Source organism: Felis catus, chromosome E1, assembly GCF_018350175.1.
Source record: "Felis catus isolate Fca126 chromosome E1, F.catus_Fca126_mat1.0, whole genome shotgun sequence".
Classification (NCBI taxonomy): domain Eukaryota; kingdom Metazoa; phylum Chordata; class Mammalia; order Carnivora; family Felidae; genus Felis; species Felis catus.
Window position 1 is genome coordinate 18,625,392 of NC_058381.1, and position 27,552 is coordinate 18,652,943.

The following is a 27,552-nucleotide window of genomic DNA, read 5'->3' on the forward strand; positions in this document are numbered from 1 at the left end:
CCAAGAGCCCACCCTGAAAGGGAATTGAAACTTAAAGAGAATTCATATGAAAAAGTCCTGTGGTCTACTGAACATGGGATAAGTTTTCAGATGTAGCCTACCCCTCGTATGACATAAAGAAGCTTATCTAGACAGCTGATTCTGAGAAATCAATGAGCATAAATAGGTAAGGGTTTTCATCTAGAAGTCATGACTCATGGTCCTCCAGAGGATTCACACAGGAGCAAAACCCGAGAGAGTGAATTCACACCTCATTGATGTCAGTAATTTTACACTGAGAAGAAAATATCAGTCTAACGAGTTGGAAAACCAGATAATATTAGAAGAGAAGTGGTATTGGGGCGCCTGGGTGGCGCAGTCGGTTAAGCGTCCGACTTCAGCCAGGTCACGATCTCGCGGTCTGTGAGTTCGAGCCCCGCGTCGGGCTCTGGGCTGATGGCTCAGAGCCTGGAGCCTGTTTCCGATTCTGTGTCTCCCTCTCTCTCTGCCCCTCCCCCGTTCGTGCTCTGTCTCTCTCTGTCCCAAAAATAAATAAACGTTGAAAAAAAAAAGAAGAGAAGTGGTATTTCGGAAAGGATACTAAAGTATTTCTAGAAACGATTGCAGAAAACCCATAATTATGAAGAATATACATGATTGATCACACTTGAGTGTAAAGATTTAAGAGGATGCATGAACTGAGTAATAAGAACATATATGGCCACTTCCAACAGTACGCAAGGGTTATGTTCCTAAGTCCACCACAGTTTGAAAATCATACAAGCGTTGAAGTTGCAAATGTGAATTTAACATAATTCTGAAGATGAAATATTGTGTAACAAGGCCATACAAGAGTATATGACACGATAATGTCCACATATGATCAGGCCCTAACGTGTTTGAAACATTAGTAGGTAGAAACAGAAAAAGAGCTCATTTGCTATTTACAGGACATCATTTTCCATATCTGGATTTAGAGATCTTAATTCACCTTTAGGGAAGATTGCTGCCTTAAGAAAAATCTCAGAATAGCTCTTTAATTATCCTGATGTGAGACATTGTACTCACTCATTGTTCTTGAAGGAAATAGTGACATCATCGGTAAACTGACTAGATACTGGTAAGTAAATTACAACGCTATAAAGCTACCATTTATTGAACACTGATGATGAGGTCATAAGGCTCCCTTGAAATGCTCATTAAGGGGCGCCTGGGTGGCGCAGTCGGTTAAGCGTCCGACTTCAGCCAGGTCACGATCTCGCGGTCCGTGGGTTCGAGCCCCGCGTCGGGCTCTGGGCTGATGGCTCAGAGCCTGGAGCCTGTTTCCGATTCTGTGTCTCCCTCTCTCTCTGCCCCTCCCCCGTTCGTGCTCTGTCTCTCTCTGTCCCCAAAATAAATAAACGTTGAAAAAAAAATTAAAAAAAAAAATGAAATGCTCATTAAACGTGCAGTTTCTGAGCCCCTCTCTGGAAATCTCATTCACTAGGCCTGACAGAAAAGCCCTGGAACTAATGGGCAGGCTAAGCATTCCTCAAATGAGGCTGTGACTTCAGATCACAACCCTAAGCTTGAGGACACTGTATGGCAGAAAAAACAACTTGTCCAACGTCATGTAGCTAGCAAGTGGTGGAGTAGGGGGCAGAGCCCAAATCTGATTTCTCTCTGCTCTAGCCTGAAAACCCCTGCATAGTGGGGGTATGGATTGTCCTCTTGGATTGATATCGCAGAGCAACATGGAGCTTCTAGAGAGACCAAGCCCACTGACCACACTGGGTAGGCCATAGGCATCGGTCTTAAGAAGACCGGAGGCTAAGGTGTCCCAGTCTGTGAGTACCTAGGCACAAGTCTGGCCCACAGAAGACAAGCCACCCACACCACTGTCCTCTTCTTCCCACCACAGCCTCCAGAAACTACTGATTGAACTGATTATCATCACAAAGAGGCCACCGTCCCAGACCAGCAAGGAGACTTCACATTCCCTCGCTCTCCTTCTCCTTCTACCAAGAAAGGAGTAAACGCAGTGTTGGATGACTTGGTTTCTAGTTCTGTCTCCAGCCAATGACTTGCTACAGTCCCGGTGAGTTATTTTGACCTCAGCGTCCTCCCATTTTCTCATGCAATCAGCGAAGACGCTCCTCAAGCACACATGACTTAAACTTTTTGACACGTTTTTTTCTTTCTGTGTTCCCAGAATCTACCGCGGTGCCTGGCACACGGTGGGCGGGCAGTGAAGGTTTGTTGGTTGCACGACTGAATGTATCAATGACCGTCTGGGTGTGCGTAGGTACCGGCAACTCTGCCCCTTCGGCATCTCCCTCTCTGGTCTTAAAAAAGTCCCTGCTTCTGCACCTGATGTCATCAGCCACGACACAGGAGCTAACTTCGGCACAGATACTTTCTGCTTAAGGGAAGTCCATTGTGTGAAAACTTACAGTTACGGGAATAATAAATGATGATGATGGTGGTTCTTTTAAACAGACATCTGTGAGGGAAGATAAGCAAGATCTCACCGTAAAGGCCTTACAACTGTGGGTAGAGCCTGGGAAAGGCTGTTAAGAATACAAACGATGAAGGGCTGTCGCAGAAGACAGGAAATTGTTTCTTAAAGTCATGATTATGCTTAAAAAAAAAACGACCCTGCTAACACTTGGTGCGTCTTTCTTTGCATATTTCTTCCTTGCAGAGATTGTAATGCATATATATTTTTTAATCTTGCTTTTTAAAAAATTCTAGGGGCGCCTGGGTGGCGCAGTCGGTTAAGCGTCCGACTTCAACCAGGTCACGATCTCGCGGTCCCTGAGTTCGAGCCCCCACGTCAGGCTCTGGGCTGATGGCTCAGAGCCTGGAGCCTGTTTCCGATTCTGTGTCTCCCTCTCTCTCTGCCCCTCCCCTGTTCATGCTCTGTCTCTCTCTGTCCCCCAAAAAAATAAATAAACGTTGAAAAAAAAATTCTATATAACATAAACGTTTCCCTGTGTTGTTACAAACTCTTCACAGATACCAGGTTTAGTGGTTGAATAATACTCCATTTTATGGATGTACCACAATTTATCTAACCTTTCCCCTGTGGCTGATCATTTAACTTCTAATTTTTCCCGTTATAGGTAAGTAATTCTGCAAAGAAGATCACTGCGCATTAAACCTATTTCATGTCTAAGATTATTTCTTAAAGATAGGTGATCAAGGGCCGAATGCTTGGTCTCGGAGAGGGATATGCTTGAATTCTCGAAAATACGTCATGGCTGATTTGGGGGATAATCTCATTTCTCTTGAGACTTCAGGCTCTGGATTCAGACAGGCTGCGTGCAAACCCCTACTCAGACATTTACCTGTGTGAACGTGGGCACCTTGGCTGAGCATTCCTGGAAGTCTCAGTTCCTTAGCTGTTCACTAGGGGTGATCGAATCCTCCGTAGAGGGCTGTGGTGAAGATGAAAATTTGGTATTTGCAAAGCTCAGGGCTTGGCAGAGAGTAAGCTCCATAAATATCAGCTACAATTAATTAATTTGTCTGATTATCAACAAGGATGGACCTTTTCACTCACATTTTTCGTGTGTTTACATTTGCACAGGCGCGTGTGCATGTGTACGGGCGTGAATTAAGACATATTATTTTAAAGCCCAAACAGCTAAACCATAAAGGACTTGAAAAGAGCATACTTATCAGAGAACCACCGCACATATGGCTCTTTTCTCAGGGCTCACATTGCCCAGAGGAAAGCAGGTACTGGTGCTCTTTATTGTCTACACAGCTTTCTCCTTTCTAGTTTTCAGATCTTTCATTTCCCGTCATTTTCCTCTTTAAGTGATTCCTTTAAGACTAACTACATTCTTAAGTATGCTTTTCATCACGTCGCGGGATCCTGCGGGAACCTATCACCAACCGTGGAGCAAATTCAGAGGGAAACCTGGAATTTGATTTCCAGAAATCTGTGGTACCCCCGACCTCTCTAGAAGCACATTTCTCCCTCAAGCGAGAGCTCCCGGGGCAGCCCTGGAGGGACGCAGAGCAGTTCCAGAAGCCTCCGCGGCTTCCCCTCCCGCTGACAGCGTCTATAAATCCATTTCCTGTCTTGTAATTATGTCTCATGTAGTAATTAGCCCCTTCATATCAATGAGGCCAAATTTCCCTGTGTAATGGAGTGAAGCTTGAGTGTAGGAGACAGAACTCCTTGGGGGCAGGGAGGACCATCCCCTTTGCAGAGTCCTACTGTGTGCGTGCTCTGCGCGGGGGCCCTTCGCACACTCCATTTCATGTAATCCTCACGCTGGCCTTTTCTTCTCCAGAACCTTCACCTTTGCTCTCCTCGGCACAGCGCAGCTTGTTCACACTCCCCATCCGCGGAGGCTTCACTCCCTTCTGGAATTTTTACCTGTGCCACCGACGCTTCACAGCCCCGGGGCCGGCAGCATGCAAGCAGCCAGCGTTAGGGGGGGACGGATGCCCCCCCCCCGAAGGCACTTCGGGGTCCCAGGAGCCTAGAGCGCCCACCGGGACCCTGCTGTGGGGGGAACATATGGGACATCCCTGCAAGTCCTTGGGAGGACAGGGCAGGGAGGCACCGGCAGACACAAGGGTGGGGTGGGGTGGGGGGGCTGCTCTTGGCCTTGTGCAGGGGGCGCGGGGGTGGGGGGGGTGGGACTCCCTCTCAAGTCCTTCTCTCCCACCCTCCTCTGACAGCCTCCCTTTTCCTTTTCCTCTCCCCTCTTCTTACATGCCTCCCTCCCATAACCAGACTGTGTTGGGGGGAGGGGCGGGAATCCATAATGCTTTTGTTTGAAAAAGAATTTGTGTGGGAGAGGAGGGTGGGCATAAATTCTGAGGAAGGCTAAGAAAAGAGTAGGAAGGACATTGGATTAACCTTGAATCCTTGAGCAGGCTCCTGAGTTCCTGCTGAGTCCTTTTGATTCCTGATCTTTAAAAAGGGGGTCATCATCGCTGTCTTAACGCCTCTCGCTGGACTGGGGAGTAGGTAGACTATGCCCCATTTTGACTCAAGCATGTGCTGGATTTTCAGCGACCCATCTGGGGAAACATGTATAAACGCATGTTTACCTGTATGTATGCACACACCCCTGACTTGACATACACAATCAACTCTGTATTTTTGTCTTTTTTTTTTTTTTTTTTCTTTTTCTGTACTCCAAATTTGTATTTAAATTCCAGCTAGTTAGGGGCACCTGGGTGGCTCAGTCGGTTAAGCGTCTGACTTCAGCTCAGGTCATGATCTTGCTGCTCGTGAGTTCGAGCCCCCCGGTCGGGCTCTGTGCTGACAGCTCGGAGCCTGGAGCCTGCTTCCGATTCTGTGGCTCCTTCTCTTTCTGCCCCTCCCCCACTTGTCTCTCAAAAATGAATAAATGTAAAAAAAATTAAAATTCCAGCTAGTTAACATACAGTGTAGCACTAGGTTCAGGTGTGGACTTTAGTGATTCGTCACTTATGGACAACACCAGGCGCTCATCACGACAAGTGCCCTCCTCAATCCCCATCACCTATTTCACCCATCCCCCTGCCCACCTCACCTCCAGTAACCATCAGTTTGCTCCTTGTAGTTACCAGTCTGTTTCTTGGTTTGCTTCTCCTCCCCCCTCCCCCACCACGTTCATTTGTTTTGTTTCAGCATTTTGTCTCTTAGAAATTTAAAACCACCACATATAATAATTACTAGTTACCACTTATTAACCGCTCGCTCTGTGCCAGCCCCAGTCTAGGCTCTGTAAAAATTCTCTATGGGAAGGTACTGTTAGCCCCACTTTACAGATGAGAAAACCAAGACGCCTGGTTAAGACGATCCCCCAAGGCCATGGATCTAGTAAGTGTTAGAGCTGGAACTTGAAATAGGCCTGAGTTCTGAGTCTTTAGTCTCAATCATTATGCGGCTCCTAAGAATCTGGGCTTTTCCATAGCCAGACATTTTTGGACTCAGAGGGAGGATATTTCCAAATACCATTTTTCCCCGGTCTGACTCCCACCTTCCAGTCCCAGTGTGGCTCTGGTTCAAAGTGATCTAATGCTTGAAATGAAAAAGGCTTTGGGAGTGTGGCTTGACTTTCATCTCTGTGAAGACCTAGGATGTTTCTCCAGCCCCCTTCCCACCACCCAGGGGAGAGAGAACCTTAGCCAAAGCTTCAGGCTCCGGACAGGGGCCCTGGGGGCTCTGACTGGGTGATGGCCTTACCACACCAGAAGGCGGCTGCATGCTGATGGGATGCTGTTGTCTCTCTCTCTTCTCCATATTGCATTGCAAAGGCACCGTGTCCCCTATACCTTCTCCTTGACCTGCCTCTCCCTTCTTGTCATGGTGCCCTCTTTTTCCTATTATACAGAATTCTAGAAAGGTTTGCTACATGTCCAGCTTCTGTGCCAGGCAGGAAAACCCTTTCTCCATCTTTCCCAGTTCAAAAAGTGAGCTGGCAATGGCTGAAAGGTAGGAGTAAAAGCTTGGGCTCTAGAGCCATGGGTTCAAGTCTTAACTCTGCCACTTTGCTGTGTACCTTGACCTCTCAGGGTCTTCAGTTTCCTCCTCCTTTTTCTTTTTTTTTTTAATATTAGAGAGAGAGAGAGAGAGAGAGAGAGAGAGAGAGAGAGAGAATGAGTAGGGGAGAGGGGCAGAGAGAGAGAGAGGGAGAGAGAGAATCTTAGGTAGTGGAGCCCCACGCAGAGCTTGATCCCACAACCCTGGGATCACAAACTGAGCTGAAACCAAGTCAGATGCTCAATTGACTGAGCCACCCAGGTGCCCTTCATTTTTGTTAAAAGAAGGGCCCAATAATGCCTATGCTGTAAGGCTGTTGCTGGTATTAAATGCACATAAAGAATTTGGGACAGTCCTGGGGCACCTGGGTGGCTTAGTCAGCCGAGCGTCGGCTTCGGCTCAGGTCATGATCTCGCGGTCTGTGAGTTCGAGCCCCGCGTTGGGCTCTGTGCTGACAGCTGGGAGCCTGGAACCTGCTTCGGATTCTGTGTCCCCTTCTCTCTCTGCCCCTCCCCCACTCCTGCTCTGTCTCTCTCTCTGTCTCAGAAATAAATTTTTAAAACTTTAAAAAATTAAAAAAAAAAAGAATTGGGGACAGTCCTGGTATATACTAAGTGCTCAGCAGCTCTCATCTTTATCCCATGTCAGACACTTCACAAAGTGCTTTACACACACGATTCTCATTTAAATCACACTGCAACCCAATGAAATAGATGTCATTGTTATCCCCCTTTTGCAGATGAGGAAACCGAGGCTCATGAAAGTTAGGGTCACACAGCAAGTAAGCGAGAGAGCTGGGATTCAACCAGGACCGCCTGACCTCAAAGGTCATGCCTTTAACTCCCTCATTGCACTGTCCCTCAAAGACCTCCTCATGAAAAAAGTCCCAAATGTCTTCCTCATCCCCCTTCTGGGGCTTCCTAAGAGAAACCCTGCAGTCCGACTGTGGCTGCCGTCGGCTCATGTCTTGTGAGGAGAGGTGGGGGCAGTGTGGTGCTGGTGACCTTGCGATGAGCTGGACCCTATGATTGCCAGGGTCCCCTCCGGCATTAATGCTACTTGTAAGGGGCTTGGAGTAGGGGTGGGGGGAGTCTGTCAGAGTCAAGATGTGATTTGAAAGATCTTCAGGGATGAGAACAGACAGAGCAAAAATAAACTTTTGCATTAATCCATTATCCTAATGATCGTCCTAAAGATAAGCTTGATCAGATATGAGCGTCGCTGAGATTGATTTGCCTAAAATAAGAATCTCATTTGCATTTTCCTGATTTTTTTCCCTACTTCATTTAGCCACATCAAGACAGCTGCAGCTCCTACCAAGGACAGGCATTTGAAATAGATGGATATCGCCTACATATATTTATGGGGCACAGGATCCTTCCCACCCACTGTGTGTGTTGTAATCTCTCTGACAGAGGAGAGGAGGAAAATTTAGGGAGCTTCAAAGTGACGGCTTTGGCTTGCTAACGGAAGGTCAGCATTTTCAACTTACCTTTGATCACATTTTTAACTTACGTAGAAGATACATATCTGTGGACCAAAGAATATGCGTGGGTAAAGTGGATTGGAGAAGATCCTAATAGTCTCAGGTCTGAGTTAGAAGATTAATTTCACATATATCTTTGCCTTAACTATTCATGTCAAACCTGAGGGCAGGCATTTTTATTCCCATGTGGCAGATGAGAAAACTGAGGCCCAGGGGGTTAAGGTATATGAGTTAGGGGGCACCTGGCTGGTTCAGTCAGAAGAACATGGGGCTCTTGACCTTGGAGTCATGAGTTCGAGCCTCACATTGAGTGTGGAGATTACTTAAATAAATAAAAACTTAAAAAAAAAGGTATATCAGGTGCCTGGGTGGCTCAGTCGGCTGAGTGTCCAACTTTGGCTCAGGTCATGATCTCGTGCTCTGTGAGTTCGAGCCCCGCGTCGGGCTCTGTGCTGACAGCTCAGAGCCTGGAGCCTGTTTGGATTCTGTGTCTCCCTCTCTCTCTGCCCCTCCCCTGTCATGCTCTGTCTCTGTCTCTCTCTCTTTCTCAAAAATAAATAAGAACATTTAAAAAAATTTTTAAAGGTATATAATTTAGGCTCTATGTTTTGTCAGTAAAGACCCCTCAGCTCCCAACCCTGAGTCCCATACTTCACGACTTCCAGGCCAGGGTTCTCTGCTGTTGGAACTAGATGTCTGTGAGCAGCTCTGGGAGGGACCACTTCTCTCAGAGAGTAAGATTTGGTCCTGGTCTTATAGACGAGACTGTACCTTCCATCATGTGACCTTCAGTGACCCTTTGGAGGAGAGACAAGGCCAGTGCTAATGATGAGAACCTGTACATGCTTCCTGGCAGAGCTGACCGTGGATAATAAAGACCCACGAGGCCATAGCATCGAAGCTTCAGAGAGATCCCCACGATCCCTTTCCCGTTTTCAGCTGGGGAACCAGTCTTCTCTACAGCCAGACCCTCTTGAACTTGATTGGGTGATTAACGTTTGGATTGGAAAGTACACGGACTGTGGAATCCAATAGCCGTGAGTGGAGTCCTGATCTTGCCATTTATATCAGCTGGTGTTCATAAGGCTGCTCTCCATGCAGAATTTAATTTATTCCATTATTTAATTTAGTACATTATTCCACTGAATCCCACAAACACTGCCACAAGGAAGATTCTGATGTTGTCGTCCCCATCCCATACATAGAAAAACGGATTCACAGAGGTAGAGGCTAAATAACTTACCCAAGCTAGACAGGTAATTCCGATTCCAAATCTTATATATTTAAAGAAACCCTTTAACTTAAAAGCATAGGGAATGCATTCCTTGACTCAAAATTCAGAAGATGTGCAGGGGCACGTGGCTGGCTTAGTGAGGCGAGCACGCGACTCTGGATCTCAGGGTCGTGAGTGAGTTCGAGCTCCCACGCTGGGGGGGGAGAACTTAAATAAATAAATAAATAAATAAATATCGTTTTACATTAAGATGCAAACAAAAGAAGACTGAAAAGCCTCCTTCCTGCCCTGTCCCCCAGCCAGTGAATCCACCTTCCTGGAGGCAACTGATTTTACCAGCAGTATGTTTTCTTCCAGGGACTTGTTACCTACATACAAGCGAAGAGGCAAGTCTATTGTTTCTGGTCTTTTTTTTTGGGGGCGGGGGGCGGGGAGTTGGGAGGGTGGGGCCCATACATATTTTTTAAAGAGCTATTGTTGGGGCGCCTGGGTGGCTCGGTCGGTTAAGCATCTGACTTCGGCTCAGGTCACGATCTCGCGGTACGTGAGTTCGAGCCCCGCGTCGGGCTCTGGGCTGACGGCTCGGAGCCTGGAGCCCGTTTCCGATTCTGTGTCTCCCTCTCTCTCTGCCCCTCCCCTGTTCATGCTCTGTCTCTCTCTGTCTCAAAAATAAATAAACATTAAAAAAAAAAGAGCTATTGTTAAATTTCTATATATAGACGACAGTACAGTATTGATTTTCGTACTTTTTGTACAAGAGTAGTATTTTTAGTTAAACATGCTATATTCTTTCAAGTTTCCTGCCTTTGCTCCTGCTTTCCCCTCAATACAAAATGTGTGACTTCTCACACTTCTCCTCTGGCAGGCTGCTTTTCGGGCCCAGACGTCATTTCCTCTTGAGAAATCCTCCTCAGCTACCCCCTCTCCCCACTTACAGTTATTCATTTCCTTCTTTGTAGCCTCACATTTTTCAGACCATGCTATAATTACTTTTAAGCTAAATTTATGCCCAAATAGTTTGATAGGTCTGAAGAAGACATTCATTCATTCAATAAATACACATCTGTATATATATATGTATGTATATATATAATTTTGTAATATGTAATATTATGTATGTAATATTTAAAATATATGTAATGTTTAAAATATGTAAAATAGATGTAATTTTTTGTGAAGGTCTGCTCTTTTTAAGTGACAGCATATTAAATATACTACTACTCTGCTTCTTACTCTTTAAAAACTTTTTTTAGAGAAAAAAATCACACATCTACAAAAGTAGAGACAATAGTGTGAACTCCCACAGAGCCATCAGCCCCCTTGAACAGTTATCAGACGTGGCCAGTCTGTTTTATTGACACCCCCAGCCCTACCCCCTACCCATGATTATTAAAAAAAATTTTTTTAGGGGCGCCTGGGTGGCGCAGTCGGTTGAGCGTCCGACTTCGGCCAGGTCACGATCTCGCGGTCCGTGAGTTCAAGCCCTGCGTCAGGCTCTGGGCTGATGGCTTGGAGCCTGGAGCCTGTTTCCGATTCTGTGTCTCCCTCTCTCTGCCCCTCCCCCGTTCATGCTCTGTCTCTCTCTGTCCCAAAAATAAATAAACGTTGAAAAAAAAAATTAAAAAAAAATTTTTTTTAACGTTTTATTTCTTTTTTGAGACATAGAGAGAGACAGAGCGTGAGTAGGGGAGGGGCAGAGAGAGAGACATAGAATCCCAAGCAGGCTCCAGGCTCTGAGCTGTGTGCACGCAGTCCAGTGCGGGGCTCGAACCCGTGAACTGTGAGATCATGACCTGAGACAAAGTCGTATGCTCAACTGACTGAGCCACCCAGGCACCCTTACCCTTTATTATTTTAAAGCCAATCCCAGACATCCTATAATTTCATCTGTAGATAATTCAGCGTATATCACTAAAAGAAAATGACTTCATGGGGCACCTGGGTAGCACAGTCAGTTAAGTCTTTGAGTCTTGATTTCAGCTCAGGTCATGATCTCACAGTTCATGGGATCAAGCCCCAGGGGGGCTCGGTGCTGACAGCACAGAGCCTGGTTGGGATTCTCCCTCTCTCTCTGCCCCTACCCCGTGTGCTCCCTCTCTCTCTCTTTCTCTCAAAATAAATAAATAGACATTTTTTAAAACGAAAGAAAAGAAAATGACTTTAAAAAACAAGCCCAGGAGTGCCTGGGTGGCTCTCAGTTGGTTAAGGATCTGACTTCAGCTCAGGTCATGATCTCCCGGTTCGAGCCCCAGGTCAGGCTCTGTGCTGACAGCTCAGAGCCTGGAGTCTGCTTCGGATGCTGTGTCTCCCTCTCTCTCTCTCTGCTCCTCTCCTGCTCATACTCTTGTTTTTCTCTCTCAAAAATAAATAAGCATTAAAAAAAAATAGCCACAATATCTATCACATGTAAAAAAATATATCAAAAACTATCCAGTCAGCATTCAGATTTCCCCCGTGGTCTCTCTCTTTCTCCCTCTCTCCCTTTTTTGATAGAGGCTGCTTTGTTCAAATCAAGAGTCAAGCAAGGTCTACACCTTGCATTTGGTTGACCCCTCATTTTTTATCACCTAACAATACTCTTGGAGATCATTTTATACCGGAATAGAAAGAACTACCTCTCTCTCTCTCTCTCTCTCTTTTTTTTTTTTTTTTCCCCATGGCAGAGTATTCTTTGTATGGCTGTGCTATAATTCATTTACTCGGTCTCCTGTTGGGGGACATTTGGGTCCTTCCAGACCTTTTGCTATTACCAACAATGCTTCCTGGGGTAACTTCGCTAAGCACGTCACTTTGCACACGTGGGAGTGTGTTCGCGAGATCAATTCTTGGAAGCAGAATTTCTGCGTGAAAGGATGTGTGTGTTTGAAGTTTCAAAAATCGTTGCTGGATTGACCGTCCCAGAGGTGGTACCGAGCAATCAACACTTCTGTCAGCCACGCTTTCCCTATCCCCTCCTCAGAAGCACCCTCTCAGACCTCCGACTATGTGATTCCCTTTCCCTGCAATGTCCTGTCTCACCTTGCCCATCTGGTGAACCCCTGTTCTTTAAGGCTCAGCTTACAGCCCCGCCCGACCCGGATTTGGGGTTGGTGCTCTCTCAGCGCTCCCAGAGACCCCTTTTTGTAGCACACGCCACACCTCACGCTCGGTCTTCTTTCTTGACTCGTCTCTCTCCTCTACTGGTCGGTGAGGTCCTTAAGGGTGTAGCCTGAGGCACTTGATAGGTGGTCTATACAAACTGGCCCATAATCTCGGGGTCTCGTCCAATGGGAGTTCAGAGATTTCTGCTGTTTCCTTGGGCGGCGTGAACCCAGAGTCACGCGTGTATCACCCGCTTCTGTCACCCACTGGTGCCCGAGTAGTGGAGCCCAGAAAACTCCCAAGCTCCATGTTGCCCAACCCCAGAAGCCTGCCGCAGATGCCATCGTATCACTGAGGCTGGGAGGTCTGATTATCCTAGACCCACAAACTGTTTATGGATTCTAGCGTTTCAAATTGCTTTCTATTTAATCTGGGCTGGAAGACCTTGATTTTTGTTGTTGTGAAATCTAGGCTCTCTTCCCACCCCGCAAATGAAACTGTCATCCTCCAAATTATGATTATCTGGATGGGCAGGAGCAGCATTAGGCCCCGGAAGAGCAAGTGAGGCGGGGCAGGTGGGAGTAATCCCATGTGCCCGAGGTGGGGGAGGGCCCAGCAGATGGCTCCCCAGGCAAGCCTTGAAAGCCAGGATTAAAAAGTAATTTTCAGCATGCTGAAAATGGGACTGCAGATTTGGGTCACCACAATTAACTCTCTCCCGGCCGTAGGCCAGAGCCTCGGAGTCAAAAGGAGGGGCCCTGCCTAGGACAGATGCTAGGGGACAACCCCCTGATTCCGCCTCCCTGGGCTTCATGGAGAACATATTCTGGGCCTCTTCTGGAGGAGGGAGCCTTCCTAGAGACAAGGTTTCTACTTACCCTGGAAATGTGGGCTCTTGTGAGAGGGAAGTTTTCCAAGTCTGCGGGAAGCTTTGTGGCTGGAGCGATTGAGTTTTTATCAGAGGCCCAAACTGGTGTCTCAGCCTGTTATCAAAAATACCTCATGGGCGCCTGGGTGGCTCAGTGGATTAAGCACCCGACATCGGCTCAGGTCCTGATCTCGTGGTTCGTGAGTTCGAGCCCCGTGAGGGGCTCTCTGCTCTGCTCACGGAACCTGCTTTGGATCCTCTGTCTCCCTTTCTCACAGCCCCTCCCCTGCTCATTCTCTCTCCCTCTCTTTCTCTCTCTCAAAAATAAATCTATAAACTTAAAAAAAAACAAAACAAAAAACCTCAGGTATTTGCCCCACAGAAGATGAAGTACGACCTTGCCGATTCCTTTCTGTGCTAGAGTTACCTGCTTCCCTGAGCAGGATCTGTCAATAACTGTCCCTGTTACCTGCCTCACCCCCGACAATAATTCCTTTACCTTAAAAGCCAATGCATTAAATTCTTTTCCTTGAGGAATCATATCCACCCCCCTCCCCACACTCTTGGATCGTGGAATTGCAATCAATGGGGTTTCCCTTTTCTCTTTGTTTCCCAGAAAACTCAGAGCCAAATGCAAAAACGAATTCCTTGGTCTCCATGAACGCATTTTATTTTTCCACTTTTCTTGGGATTCTCTTCTAATTGCCATATTCTTTTTTTTTTTTAATTTTTTTTCAACGTTTTTATTTATTTTTGGGACAGAGAGAGACAGAGCATGAACGGGGGACAGAGAGACAGAGCATGAACGGGGGAGGGGCAGAGAGAGAGGGAGACACAGAATCGGAAACAGGCTCCAGGCTCCGAGCCATCAGCCCAGAGCCTGACGCGGGGCTCGAACTCACAGACCGCGAGATCGTGACCTGGCTGAAGTCGGACGCTTAACCGACTGCGCCACCCAGGCGCCCCATCTAATTGCCGTATTCTGTGGGTTCTGATTTTGCTTTTCTCTCTCTATTGCACTATATTGCTGATGTATACCCTGTATGTTATATCAAATCCTTTGTGCGACTAGAATGTAAGTAATTAAATGCAGAAATAATCCACACTTTCATTCATTAGTGCAACTTAAAAAAATTTTTTTTTAATGTTTATATTTGAGAGAGAGAGAGAGAGAGAGAGAGAGAGAGAGAGAGAGAGAGAGAGAGAATGAGTGGGGGAGGAGCAGAGAGAGAGAGGGAAACACAGAATCCGAAGCAGGCTCCAGGCTCTGACCTGTCAGCACAGAGCCCCGCGCGGGGCTGGAACCCACAAACCGTTTAAGAGCCCAAGTCGGAAGCTTAACCAACTGAGCCACCCGGACCCCCCTAGTACAACTTCTACGATAGGTACCAGTTAGATGCTTAATACACTAGTAGGTGAGTGGCTGACACAAATAAAATACATTTAAGCATTTAGCACATATTATATACCAGGTACTACGCCTACGACCTTTGATGTCATCTATTTTAATTTACGTCTAGCAACAATCTTATGACATAAATAATTAAGTGAGTTGGAATACAGAAAGCCCTTAGCCCAGTGCCTGGTACATTAAGTACTAAATAAGCAGTAGCTATTCTTATTAGCTATCATTATTTTCATTTTTTTTCAATATATGAACTTTATTGTCAAATTGGTTTCCATACTCATTATTTTCATTTTAAAAGAGGAAACTGTAGTTCTGCAAAGTTAAATTACATTGTTGTGAGAGTTTGATGAAAATAATGAACCAAGGGCCTGGCAGATAGTAGGCAGAACAAGCATTTGAGGTCTTTTTTTTTTTTTGGCTCTCCAGGACCCACTGGCTTTCAGTAATAGTCCGTCTCTTTCTCTTTGGGAAACTCTACTGCCTGCGGCGTTTACGGTTCCTGAGCTCTGGGCCAGGCTTCCTCCCCTACTCCGGGGGAGGAGCATGTGACCCCAGCATGGCCAATCAGTGCTCTGAATTTACCTCATCACAGTCATTGGCTCGGAGGTACGGCATGTGACTCAGATCGGTCCAATCCGAGAGACTCGATGCTTGGGGGCATCGTTGAGAAGAAACGTAGCCTCCTTTCTGCTTAGCCTGAGCCCGACCGTGCGTGTATGACTGGGGTTTGGGCAATAATTTTCCTACTCTGAGTCAACAGCCTATTTGATAATGGAGACAAGAAGAGAATGTGGACTCGGGGGGGTGGAGAGAGTGAATATGGATCCTGAAGATGTCATTGCCCTAGGTCAAGCCACATCTGAAGCCAACAAGATCCTGTTCCAGGATAGCCAGGAAATTATCTTTTTTGCTTAACCCAGTTTGAGTTGGGACTCAACCACTTACAACTAAAAAGATCCTTCGCTTACACAGGCCTTCCATACATTTTTGTTCCTTTACTTTTTCCATTTAATGGACTTGCCCAAGGTCACAGCCAGCAAGCGGCAACAGCGATATTTGCACCCAGTTCTGACCCCAAAGCCCATGTAGATCGTGTCCCCTGCCTCTAAGAACTTGCATTGTACCGGGGGTGCCAGACCCACACAAATGAATCCAGGTGGACGATGAGCCAAGGTGGGGACTGCTTGGCCATTGTGCAAAAGCTGTAGGCATAGCGTTTCTGGACCACCCTCCCCCTGCACTCTCCTGCCCGGCATCTGTAACCGGTCTGGGAGAAGCACAAATGCTGATTCACAGACCTGCCAGCTGGCTCTGTGTGTTTCTATGCAAGGAGCTAATGCTTCCCCTGCGTAGTTAGAGGAGAATTCTTGCCTAGAGCAGAGCCTGGATGAAACAGAGACACAGCCACAGCACTGGCCTCTGACTCACCATGTGACTCCTTTGGTTGAGTCATCTCTCTCCTGAGATGGGCTTTCTCATCTGCAAAATGAAGCTCAACAAATGAGGTACAAATGCGATCTCTTAGGTCGTGAAACTGGAAGGGTTGCTGCCGGGTAGTCCCACCTGCATAATTACAGGACTCGGCCTCCCTTCTCTAGCAAATCTGGGAGTCCTTGAGGGTGTCTGTGAATGAGTCCATCCAGTCTTACGTCACCTCCACAGCTCTGGAAAGACCCTCTGCTCCCAGCGGAGCTCAAGGCCTCCTGTTGCACAGCAGCCCCCGCTGCCCAGAGTGCCATCTGTGTGTGGCACTGCCTGTCCCTGGACTGCCCCCTTTTAGCGTGCTGCCTCACCGCCCCAGACCTCTGATGAGGAAGGGAGCTCCCTTTCCCAGTCCTGTTCTTGTGGAAAGACTCTCCAGGGAGTTGCCCGCTACGAGTGTCAGGGTAAGCTCCTAGGAAGAACAACAGACAGCTATTGGAAGGCTGGGCGTGATCCTGGTCCTACAAGTTTTGTTACTTTTAGGGCATCTCCCTCTTAAGGGAAGGGCACCAAGCTATGCATAGGAGGATGAAAGGGCCAGTGTCCCCACTCAAGGACAATTTCAACAAGTATGAAAGATACTATTGTTACAGGCAGCACATGCAAAAGAAATAAGCCCGGCGAAACAATTCTGTAAGCGAGCTGCTCACCCGGTTTTGCTTACTCTGGGCAACAGAATCATAACCCTAACGATCAGCGAGGGCTGTCTCCCCTTCAGGACACAACAGTGATTAAAAGATGGTGCTGGTGTTTGAAAACCAGCTCTCCAGAAAAAAAAAAAAAAAATATATATATATATATGTATTATAGACTTGATATAATTTATATGTGAGCTTATTGTAACATCTTATAAATGTTATAGACAGAAAGGGAATGGAGCACACAATTTCCAAAGAGAAGATATGCGAAGCATTATTGCAAATTCCATATAGGCAATTGATTTTCAAGATGCTTGACCTTTGTGGAACTCTTGTGCCCACAGCGAAACTATGGCTGCAATTCAGGCATGATTTGACAAAATCAGACTATGAATAAATGCTTGATTACTATCCTATTCAGCAAAGAAGGCGCTCAGGTCGCTAGGTGGGTGAGTATAATTCCAATGTGAGTATTGGTTGGTATTTTCATTTCTGTTAACGAGTAAGACAGAAGAGAAACAGCAAAGATGTCTTTCGGACCTTCATTTGTTCACTAATGACATAGTGACTTCTTGAATATTAATACCTGATGAATTTTAAAAAAAATTTAATGTTTTATTTAATCATTACTGTTATTTTTTTGAGAGACAGAGAGAGACAGAGCATGAGCAGGGGAGGGCCAGGGGGAGGGACACAGAATCTGAAGCAGGCTCCAGGCTCCGAGCTGTCAGCACAGAGCCTGATGTGGAACTCGAACTCATGAACCAGGAGATCATGACCTGAGCTGAAGTCGAACGCTTAACTGACTGAGCCACCCAGGCACCCCGTTACCCGATGAGTTTTTGAGGACAGTGGCTTTTCCCTAAGTGATATTATTAGCCATGTGGGTGAGGAAGTGAGTCTGGGCAGCTGTGGATCTTCTAGGCCAGGGCTTCTCAAAGTGTGGTCCCTGGACCAGCAGCATCAGCATAACCTCAAACATTTTGGAAATGCAAATTTTGGGGTCCCTTGCCAACCTATTGAATTAGAAACTGTGGAGACAGGGCCCTGAAATCTCTTTTGGATGTTGCTAATGCATATTCAAGTTGTTCCCGACATGCCCTCAAGTTTGATCTTCTTTTCTAAGGACTAATAGTTTGAGTAGCACTGCTTTTTTGTGTGTCCCACATTGTTCTCAACCCGTGGCTGTGGGTCATGGACTGTCGCATTTTTTTTTTTTTTTGAGAGAGAGAGGGCGAAAGTGAGCAAGGAGCAGAGAGAGAAAGAGAGAGAGAAGTGGGGCTCACCCAAAGTGGGGTTCGAGCTCACCTGATGTGTGGCTCGAACTCACGAACTGTCAGATCGTGCCCTGAGCTGAAGTCAGATGCTTAATGACTGAGCCACCCAGGCGCCCCTGGACAGTCAGCTTTTAAATTCAGTATCCTTGGGGTGTCTGGGTGGCTCAGTCGGTTGAGCTCCTGACTCTTGATTTTGGCTCAGGTCATGATTCCAGGGTTGTGGGATCGAGCCCCGCATCAGGTTCCACACTAAGCATGGAGCCTGCGTGAGATTCTTTCTTTCTCTCTCTCTCCCTCTGCCCCTCTACCCCACTTGCTTGCTCTCTCTCTCTAAAATATAAAATGGAAAAAAAAAATTCAGTATCCTTGTTAGTACTTTCAGGTGTGCTCAAGGTGCAGCGGTTAGGAAAAGATCGTGGGTTTGAATTTTGTCCTGATGAGCGCAGGTAGTTGCTGAGGGGTTTTAGGCAGAGCAGTGACATGATCTCTTTGGTTTTTCTCCAAGATCGTTCTGGCCACCGTGTGGAGCATAGAGAGAAGGGAGCCAGCCTGGAGGCAGGGAGACCATGTCGGGGCCTGTTGTTGAACCAAGGAAGAGGTGATGCTCTGAACAAGGGCGGTGGTGGTGGGTGGAGAAGAAAGAACAGCCCTGACAGAACTGAGGAGACTGGGTGGATCTGGCATGGGGCTAGTGGTGAGGGAAATGGGTGAGTCCCCGATGACCACCATGTTTGTGACTTGAGCCAGTGGCCGATGGTGGAGCCACTCATTGAACAGGAAGCAAGAGGAAATGCAGTTGGTGGCAAGGAGAGGTCAGAGTAGACAAGATCATAGGTTCGGAATTAGACAGATCGTGATACGATTTGGGCCCCTTTGGGTCTTGGCATTCCCATTCCCTGTATTTCCCCTGAAAGCTCGGAGGCTCCACAGGTTTTCCAACAAGAACCATGAGGCTCGGTCTGAGGGCTGTGGGATCTCCGTGGAAATAGGTAGACGTGGTGGAGAAGGGATGACACCCAGCGATGCGATTTTTGGTCCGCTGCTCCGAAGACTCACCGAAACAATAAAACCACTAATTCTGTCTCCTAGTATACCAGGAAATGGAAGCTTTGCAGGAAAACCAAGTTGTATTATAATTATAGGCTTTTAAATAAGTATCACGGGTGATATTTAGCACCAAACAATGAAGTGGTGAGGACCTCATTGTTTTTTGTCCTGTTCACAGAGTGAGATCAGACTCAGCAGAATTCAGGGGCTTTTAAATAGATTTGGAAAGGGACTCGGAGCCAAGGTGCCTGCCACTTTGCAAAGTAAATTATCAAGGCAATAAGAGGCTAGAACTTCAGCCTGGGGAAATGGTTAATTGCTTTGCCCTCTAGTTATTGTTTTGGTCCTATGCCTGCTGTAGAGTGTAGCATTCCAAGAGAAGAGCTATAAATTTCATGGTGGGGGGGGGGGATCCATGCGGGGTGGGGGAGGCGGGAAAGGCAAGCAGTTTATTGATGCTGAAGTTAATTATCAATCATGGGAAATAGGGACCTTTGATTTCTTATTTTTTGTTAATTTTTTTTAATGTTTATTTTTGAGAGAGAGAGAGAGAGAGGTTGAGAGAGACAAAGCATGAGCAGGGGAGGGGCAGAGAGAGACCGAGACACAGAATCTGAAGCAGGCTCCAGGCTCTGAGCTGTTAGCACAGAGCCTGACACGGGGCTTGAATTCACAAACCATGGGATCATGACCTGAGCTGAAGTCGGACGCTTAACTGAGCCACCCAGGAGCCCCTATTTTTTTTTTTTAATATCTTATTTCTTTTTGGGAGAGAACGCACGCCAGTGGGGAAGGGGCGGAGAGAGACGGGGGCAGAGGATCCGAAATGGGCTCTGCACTGAGAGCAGTGAGCCTGATGTAGGGCTCGAACTCACAGAACCCATGAACCGCGAGATCATGACCTGAGCCGAAGTAGGACGCTCAACCAACTGAGCCACCCAGATGCCCCAATAAGGACCTCTTAAAGGCAGTGCTGTCTAACAGACCCCTTCCATTTTGACTTCTTCCTGTGTTCTTGACTTTGCTCCCCTACTCATACATACACGTGTGGACCCCATCAGCATTGTTTTAGATGCATGTATGCACACAGGGTCCTTAGCTGTGGACATTATTAATCCAGGTCCTTTACAAAGAGGACGCTTGGCTTGAAGAAGCAAATTTCATGAGGAAGCAGACAACTCTATTGATTTCACACACCCCGTGTCCCCGCCCCCTCCCCCCCCCCCCCCCCCCCCCCCCATCCTGGGACTCTTGCGGCCGTTGCTATTTCTTGATCTCTCGTCCTGGGCTTTGAGCTGCAGTACCAGTCATGCTGGCCCTGTCCTTACGAGCTGACAGGCAAAAGCTGGTAGCATTCACACGACTTTGGCTGCCGGGGGCGGAGGCGGCGGCTGCGGTGTTACCTGGTGGGTGGGGTGCTGGAGAGACAGGTGGGTTCTTTCACACGCTGGAAGTTTGTGAAGGCGTTTGGAGCTCGGGAGCTGTTTGTGTCTTCGTCCTGCAAGCTGGTGGATGGCTCTGCTCAAACACGGGCCGGTTCCCCAGCACACGGCTCTGCTCGAGGGCTCTGCCTCAGGGAGCACCTCCCTTGCAGCCCCGCTCGTCACCCGGGCTTCCTCTCCCGCGTGGCCTCTCTGGGAGCGAGGCGTGAGGACTGCCGGGGCCGTTTGGACCGGGCTGGCACCAGGAGTCGCAGGCAGGATGTGCCTGAAGGCCAGGGATCAAGTCAAGGGAGGTCAGCTGCGGGCTGGGCAGGCCGCTGGCTCCCGGGTCCAGGGGTCAGAGAGGCAGCCAGCGGGCCCTGCGAGTAGCGGGAGTGTGAGCTCAGCTCCACCGGCCCAGGCCACGCGCTGCTGGCCTTGTTGGCCCTGCCTGCGGAGTGGGTGGTTGTAGCTGGCAGGCTGGTGATGTGCAGACGAACCCCGGTCTGATTCAGGCGAGGGTGGAGGCACCAGAACGGCATTTCCCAAAGACTGTGCCACGGAGCACTGAGTCCGTGGAACCTAAAAGGATGAGAGGGGGTTCTGGGATTCCATAAATGGAAGAAGTAACTCCGTCGTTACATAAAGGGAAACAGATCTCTTTCCTGAAAAACTTCGCAAGCTTACGGTTTGCTAAGGAGCGTGGTAAACCCTAAGGCAGGGATTAGAGTATACAGCGTCTCTCAAACCCGTTGGGACTGTGGAGCGCTTTTTTGGTGTCGCGTCTCTTGGGGCGAGGGTTCCATGGAACAGACTTTGGGAAACATTGCTTATCCTTCCCTTGCGCGCGGAGTCTGGGTGACCCGGCCGGGTGCTCAGATTCTGGAACCAGGAGGGTGGATTTTGAATCCAGCTATTGATGGGGCTACTCTAGATCTTTAACTTTGGGATTTCCTTTCTTTCTTTCTGGTTTTTTCTTTTTTTAGTTATTAAATTCTGTATTTAAAACATGATGTAAATTTAAAATTTTAACAATAACAGGGATGATTATATAATAAAACTCATATAGGTGTCCATTACAAGGTTTCAGCATCTTAAATTACTTTTTCCCATGTATTTTTTTATTAAAAAATGTTTTAACATTTTTATTTATTTATTTTTCAATTTTTTTTTCAACTTTTATTTATTTTTGGGACAGAGAGAGACAGAGCATGAACGGGGGAGGGGCAGAGAGAGAGGGAGACACAGAATCGGAAACAGGCTCCAGGCTCCGAGCCATCAGCCCAGAGCCTGACGCGGGGCTCGAACCCACGGACCGCGAGATCGTGACCTGGCTGAAGTCGGACGCTTAACCGACTGCGCCACCCAGGCGCCCCTAACATTTTTATTTATTTTTGAGAGATAGAGAGAGACAGAGTGAGACCAGGGGAGGGGCAGAGAGAGACGAGACACAGAATCCAAAGCAGGCTCCAGGCTCTGAGCTGTCAGCACAGAGCCCGACGTGGGGCTCAAACCCATCAACGGTGAGATCAGGACCTGAGCCCAAGTTGGACGCTTAACCGACTGAGCCGCCCAGAAGTCCCTTATCCCATTTGTTTTTAACTTTGGTATATCTTGCAATACCAGTCAATGAGTATATGTCACAGGGAGTCTAGGAACTCAGATTTCTCTCTCTCTCTCTCTCTCTCTCTCTCTCTCTCTGCCCCTCCTCTGCCGTGTGCTCTCTCTCTCTCAAAACAAATTTTAAAACTTGAAAACAAGACTGAAAAATCTTAAGCTGCTTTGCTCGGAATCACACAAGCGACCTAAGGTCGTAAAGGAAGAGAAGTAACCAAGAGATGCCTGTCTGCAGCAGTGTTGGGGGTAACTGTTGAGTAACCGAGAAGGCAGAAGTGGCGTGAAAACAAATCTGCGGGGAACCTAAGGCAACAGCTCAGGGAGCAACGCCGTGTGGTAGTAACGAAGTGGGTTCTAGGGTTGGAGAGACCTCATCCAAATCCTGGCTCAGCCGTTCATCGGGTGTGGAGTCCTGGCAAGTCTCTTAACCATTCTGAGCCTCAGTTTCCACATCAATAAAGTGGGGTTAATAATAGTACCTACCCCCCCCCCCCCGCCCCCGGGGTATGTGTGAGGAATAAATGAGACAGCACCTGTCGATCGCTTAGCACGTGACCTGCTACAAATCGGGAGCTCAGTGAGTATCTTCTTAAAAAGTTCTGATGGGGGCGCCTGGGTGGCGCAGTCGGTTAAGCGTCCGACTTCAGCCAGGTCACAATCTCGCGGTCCGTGAGTTCGAGCCCCGCGTCAGGCTCTGGGCTGATGGCTCGGAGCCTGGAGCCTGTTTCCGATTCTGTGTCTCCCTGTCTCTCTGCCCCTCCCCCGTTCATGCTCTGTCTCTCTCTGTCCCAAAAAGAAATAAAAACGTTGAAAAAAAAAAAAAAAGTTCTGATCCAGGAACAAATACTTATCAGCTGACAGAAGGGACCAGGCAACGACTGTGCACAGCCATCTATACACCCTAGGCAGGTGGACATGGGCAGAATGACTAAGAAGATGGATGGAGTTACCCTGGCACATTCAGGACGGCGAAGCTGGAAAGAGGGCGAGAGGCATGATATAGAATTAGCGTTCTGCTTCTGCCTCTAGGCCAACCTGGCTTCAACTTAGCTTTGCCATTACCAGTCAGGGTACCGATGGAAAAAAACCCACAAACACGCGCAGCAAACTCTAACTTGTGCCACTTAGAATCGAGAATCCCTTGATGTGCCGGAGAGGTTTTGCACCTGGGCTGGGGGCTGGGGGCTGGGGGAGGGATCTCTGCCTCTGAAGCCTGGCCTCCACTCATCAAAGGGAAAGAAAAGGTCACTGGCGTCTGGGGCTGCCTGGAACCTAGTGAACTGAGCCGGGAGGTCACCGATTCACCCTCTGGCTGTAGAGACCCATCTCAGGAGGTGATTCATATCCTAATGGAGGGGAGGAGGGGGCCAGATAATGAGCAGCTGTTTCCCCTGCTCTCCCGGTAGGGCCCTGCCTCCAGGCCAGGGGCAGGCAATGGAAGGAAATGATCTGAGGGTTCAACGTGAGGCCTGAATGGGGTGAAGCGGTTTGTGCCACATGAAGGGAAACAGGGGTGCGGCTGGCTTGGGAGTTATTAAGGTCGCACCTGGCCCATTTTTCACAGAGCATCTTCCTTCACTGGCTTCCCGAGCTGGTGCTCTGAGGGGTGATAGGTGAGGTGAGGGGGCTGCAGGGCTGTTTCGTCTGGTCTTTGGAAGGGCATGCCGCAGGCCCCGGAAAGGGTTCTTTCTGGATGTGGAGGACGTATGCTCAGGAGGTGTTTAAAGCAAACCAGAAATGGTATCGGTAGCCAACTTACTACGTTATAAGCCTTGCCACATGCTAACAACTCTCAGCCCTCACAACCCTCCGTGGTGAGTTGTCTCATTAGCCTCATCCTGCAAATGGGGAAACTGAGCCGAGGGCAGGTTGCGCAACTTGCTAGAGGCCATATTAGTATTAAGAACCAGGATTTGAACCCGGGCTGTAGGTGCTGGTGCTGTCCCAGCACTGTACTGACACGGAAGTCAGTGGCGGGTTAGGTGAACCACAGGGGGAAGGCAGGGTATGGCTTGGTCTGAGCTCTGGGAGGCAGAGTTGTGGGAGGTGGTTGGCTCAGGAGCGAGTTCAGGCCAGAACCAAGTACCTAAAGTTCAACTGTCTTGCAGACAGAGGCCAAGAGCCTCAGAGGCGGCACCGACTCATTTTACGGAGTATGGTCCTGGCGATTTCTGCCAGTTGCCCCAGCTCCATGCATGATATTTGGGTGACGGAGATGAGGCTACCTCCTGGTCCTGCCATGGTCCCGTATGCGTCAGAGGATTCTGATTCCCGGGAAAGAGGAAAACAGCTTTAGACACAGGCTTGGCACGGCGTGCGATCCAGTTCCAAACCACAGTCACTGTGTGACTTTGGGTAAGTTATTTCACCTCTCTGAGCCTCACTTCCCTCGTTTGTAAAGACAAGGGTAATAATATGTATCTCATAGCATTATGAGGAGAGTCAAATGAGATGACGTGTGTGCATTACACGTGCTTGGGCACGGTGGGCGCTTGGTCAGTGGGTTCCTCTGCATGCTTGCTTTCTCCCTCTTTCCTGGAAAATGTGATTATCTGGGCTGAATAAAAAATGAGCAAGGGAAAGGAAGCGCAGCCATAAGGGCCTGCGGCCGCCCTCAAAAGCCACGGCAGTGGAGGAAGTTATTTCTGATTCCAACTGTGCTTGGAGAGGACAAGGGGGCACGGAAAAGCCCGCTGGCCCTGCCTGGCTGCTTCTGTGTGGTCGCAATCACCATGACATTGGTTTTGCCCTGGGAACTGACCCCCGAGGCTGCACATTCAGGAGGGTGGGGCCGAGGTGGGCCTGAAGGGACAACCGGGGACCCAGGCAGGAAGCTGGACCTTCAAGAGAGAGCTGAGACCCAAGGAGGTAGCCCCGAGGCCCTGGCCAGAAAGGCAGGACAGGGTGGTGACTTCTGCTTGGCGGGAACGCAAGCTTATCTCTTCACGGAGTCCTAGGTTCAGCTCACAGCCATTCCTTCCCTTCTCTTGCCCTTTCTGGGAAAAGCAAACCAGGCAGGTTGCCCATTGGATGTTCAACTTGCCCTCTGAGCCACCAGCAAAGAAAAAGACCAGAGAGAGAAGGCAAGTGGAGTGCATTCATTCATTCATTCGTTCATTCAACTAATATTTATTGAGCATCTCTTTCCACCTCGTGTGTCTTAGACCTTAGGCTACTGATGCAGACCTCACTTCGCAAACAGCACACTTGTTAGCAGTGAGACCTTATTCAAGTCACTTAACTTCTCTGGACATCAGTTTCTTCATCTGTATCGTGGGCAAGAAGTGACCTTCCTTGTATGTGGCCCGCGCTAAGTGAATATTATTTCTCTTTCTTCCCCACTTTGTCCTCCTTTCCAAACTCTGCGAAGGGAGGGTCAGAGGCTGCCAGCGCTAATGTGCATGTGATTTTGTATAAATGTGGGGTGTCTTTTCAGCTGGGGAGGTGGAAAGGCTGCCAGGGCCCCAGTGTTGTCTTCACTTGCTCCGCTCACCGGGCCTATTTCTGTTATCTATTGCTTCGAAATGAATCATCCCCGTATGTCGTGGCTTAACACGAGAACAATCATTTTGTTATTATCTCTCCTGGTGCTGTAGACGAGCTGGACTTGATTATGTGGTTCTTGTGCAGGATCTCTTGGGCAGTTGCGGTCAGATGGTAGCTGGAGCTGGAGTCATTTCAAAGGCTTCCTCATTCACATGACTGGCATTGATCCTGGCTGTCAGCTAGCATGCCAGCGGGGGCCATCCCCCAGCCACTTGCGTGTTGCGTCTCCACGTGGTCTGGGCTCCCTCACAGCATGGCAGCTGGGTTCCAGGAGTGGGAGTTCCAAGAGAACCAGGTGGAAGCAGAAATGTTACTTCTGCCCTGGTCACAGGTCAGCCTAGATTTGAGTGGAGGAAACTGAGAGCACAACTCTCGATGGGAGACTCATCAGCGTCACAGCATAAGGACACCTGGGATGAGAGACCTTGTTGCGGCCATCTTGGAAAATACAATCTACCACGCTGCCCAACCAGGAAGAATTTCCAGAAGGAAGGCTGTGGCCTGACTGCCAGGGGTGAAGTTGCTAGTGCACAGAGAAGCACAAGTCCCTTGAGAAGAAGCTTTGGGTATGAGCTGGGGGAGAGGGGTTCTGTCACTGCTAAGCTAGTTCTTGAAACTCTGGGATTCCAAAATTGGATTAGATTCTCAGAGGCGGGCAATGGGGTAGAAAAATGGAAAAAGGGGAGAACAGAGCCTGGCATTATGGGAACCTGTTAGGTTTAGGAAGTAGCATTTAGTGTTTCTCTGGTGATGTTCTGGTCTTCTTCCTTAAGCTTCCTTAAGCTTCCTTAGTCTCCTTAAGCTACTTGAGGAGGGCCCTGGGAACCCAGGGGATGGAGATACACTCGTGTCAGAGGTCAGTAGGCACCCTGGTGCCAGGTGAGTGTGGCTTCAGCCTTCTCCCGGCATTCCTGTCCCACCCCCAAAGTAGATGGCCATTCCTAAGCCTCAGGAGGCAACAGGCTGGTCTCCTCTCCGATATGTATGCTTGGGACAAGCCCACCTCCCGCAGAAATAGAAATCACCATACATGGCCACCATCCCACCTATTCCTAAAAGCCTAACAAGTATGAGAGTGAGTTTGGAATTAGTCTTACAGAAATAATTCTCCGGGTGGAAACAGAGTGAAATCTATGGAAATATACATGATCGCTCACCATGAAAAATAAAAGAGGGAGCTCTCCCTGCTCCACCCCCCTGTGAATGAGGCAGAGATTAATCTTTTGAAATCAAATGTATAAATTATACATGGATGGGAACTGGCTCAGGCAGGAGGTGTCTGATAGGGTGCTGATGGAAATGAAAATGAGGCTTGAAAGATCATTTCTGCTTTTGAATCAGCTCCAGCATTGCTGGTGCTCCTGGGCCCCCCCTGGAGGAAACACCCTGACTTATCCAATCAGAAAACATCCCATCCCCAAACCCTTGGAACACACACCTTCAAAGCAATTGCTAATGTTTTGGATGATATTTCTGTGCGTCACCAGGAATGATAAAAAGGCAATAAAAGTTTGAAGGCCCATATTTTTGCTGCCCGATGGCTGATGTAAATCAAACCCACCTCTTCCAAGGGCTAGACAGGAAGTTTTATGGAGTGGCTGTCGCCTGCCAGGAAAATGAGGGTGGGGCTACGTCTGGGAACAAGTGTCACCCGTAGTCCAGCCACGGCTGTGTGACCCTCAGCTTCTGTTTAGCCACTCTGGACTTACTGCTCTATCCACTCGTGAACTCTCCTATCCATTCAGTTAACTTCCTGAGTCCCTTACCACGTGCCAAACACGGTGCTGTACACATATTTGGTGCCGAATAAATGAAATTAACACGAAGATGAATACAGCAAGTCCCTGTCTTCAAGAAGTTCCTGGCCAGAGAAACAAAAACGGATGAGCTGCAATACCACCTTGTTAGAGTCAAACCAACGTGCTTTGTTTTTGGTTTTGTTTTTCAATTTTTTTTAAGTTTACTTATTTTCTTCTGGGGGAGGGGCAGAGAG

At 48.2% G+C, this 27,552-nt stretch overlaps 1 long non-coding RNA gene across 1 annotated transcript; it reads left to right on the top strand.

Moving 5' to 3' along the window:
- The first annotated feature begins 23,203 nt into the window (after positions 1–23,203).
- On the top strand, positions 23,204–27,083 carry LOC123381933. Its single transcript, XR_006589549.1, has 2 exons — positions 23,204–24,368; positions 25,891–27,083. It is a non-coding gene; the product is annotated as an uncharacterized LOC123381933 (long non-coding RNA).
- Positions 27,084–27,552: the final 469 nt, after the last annotated feature.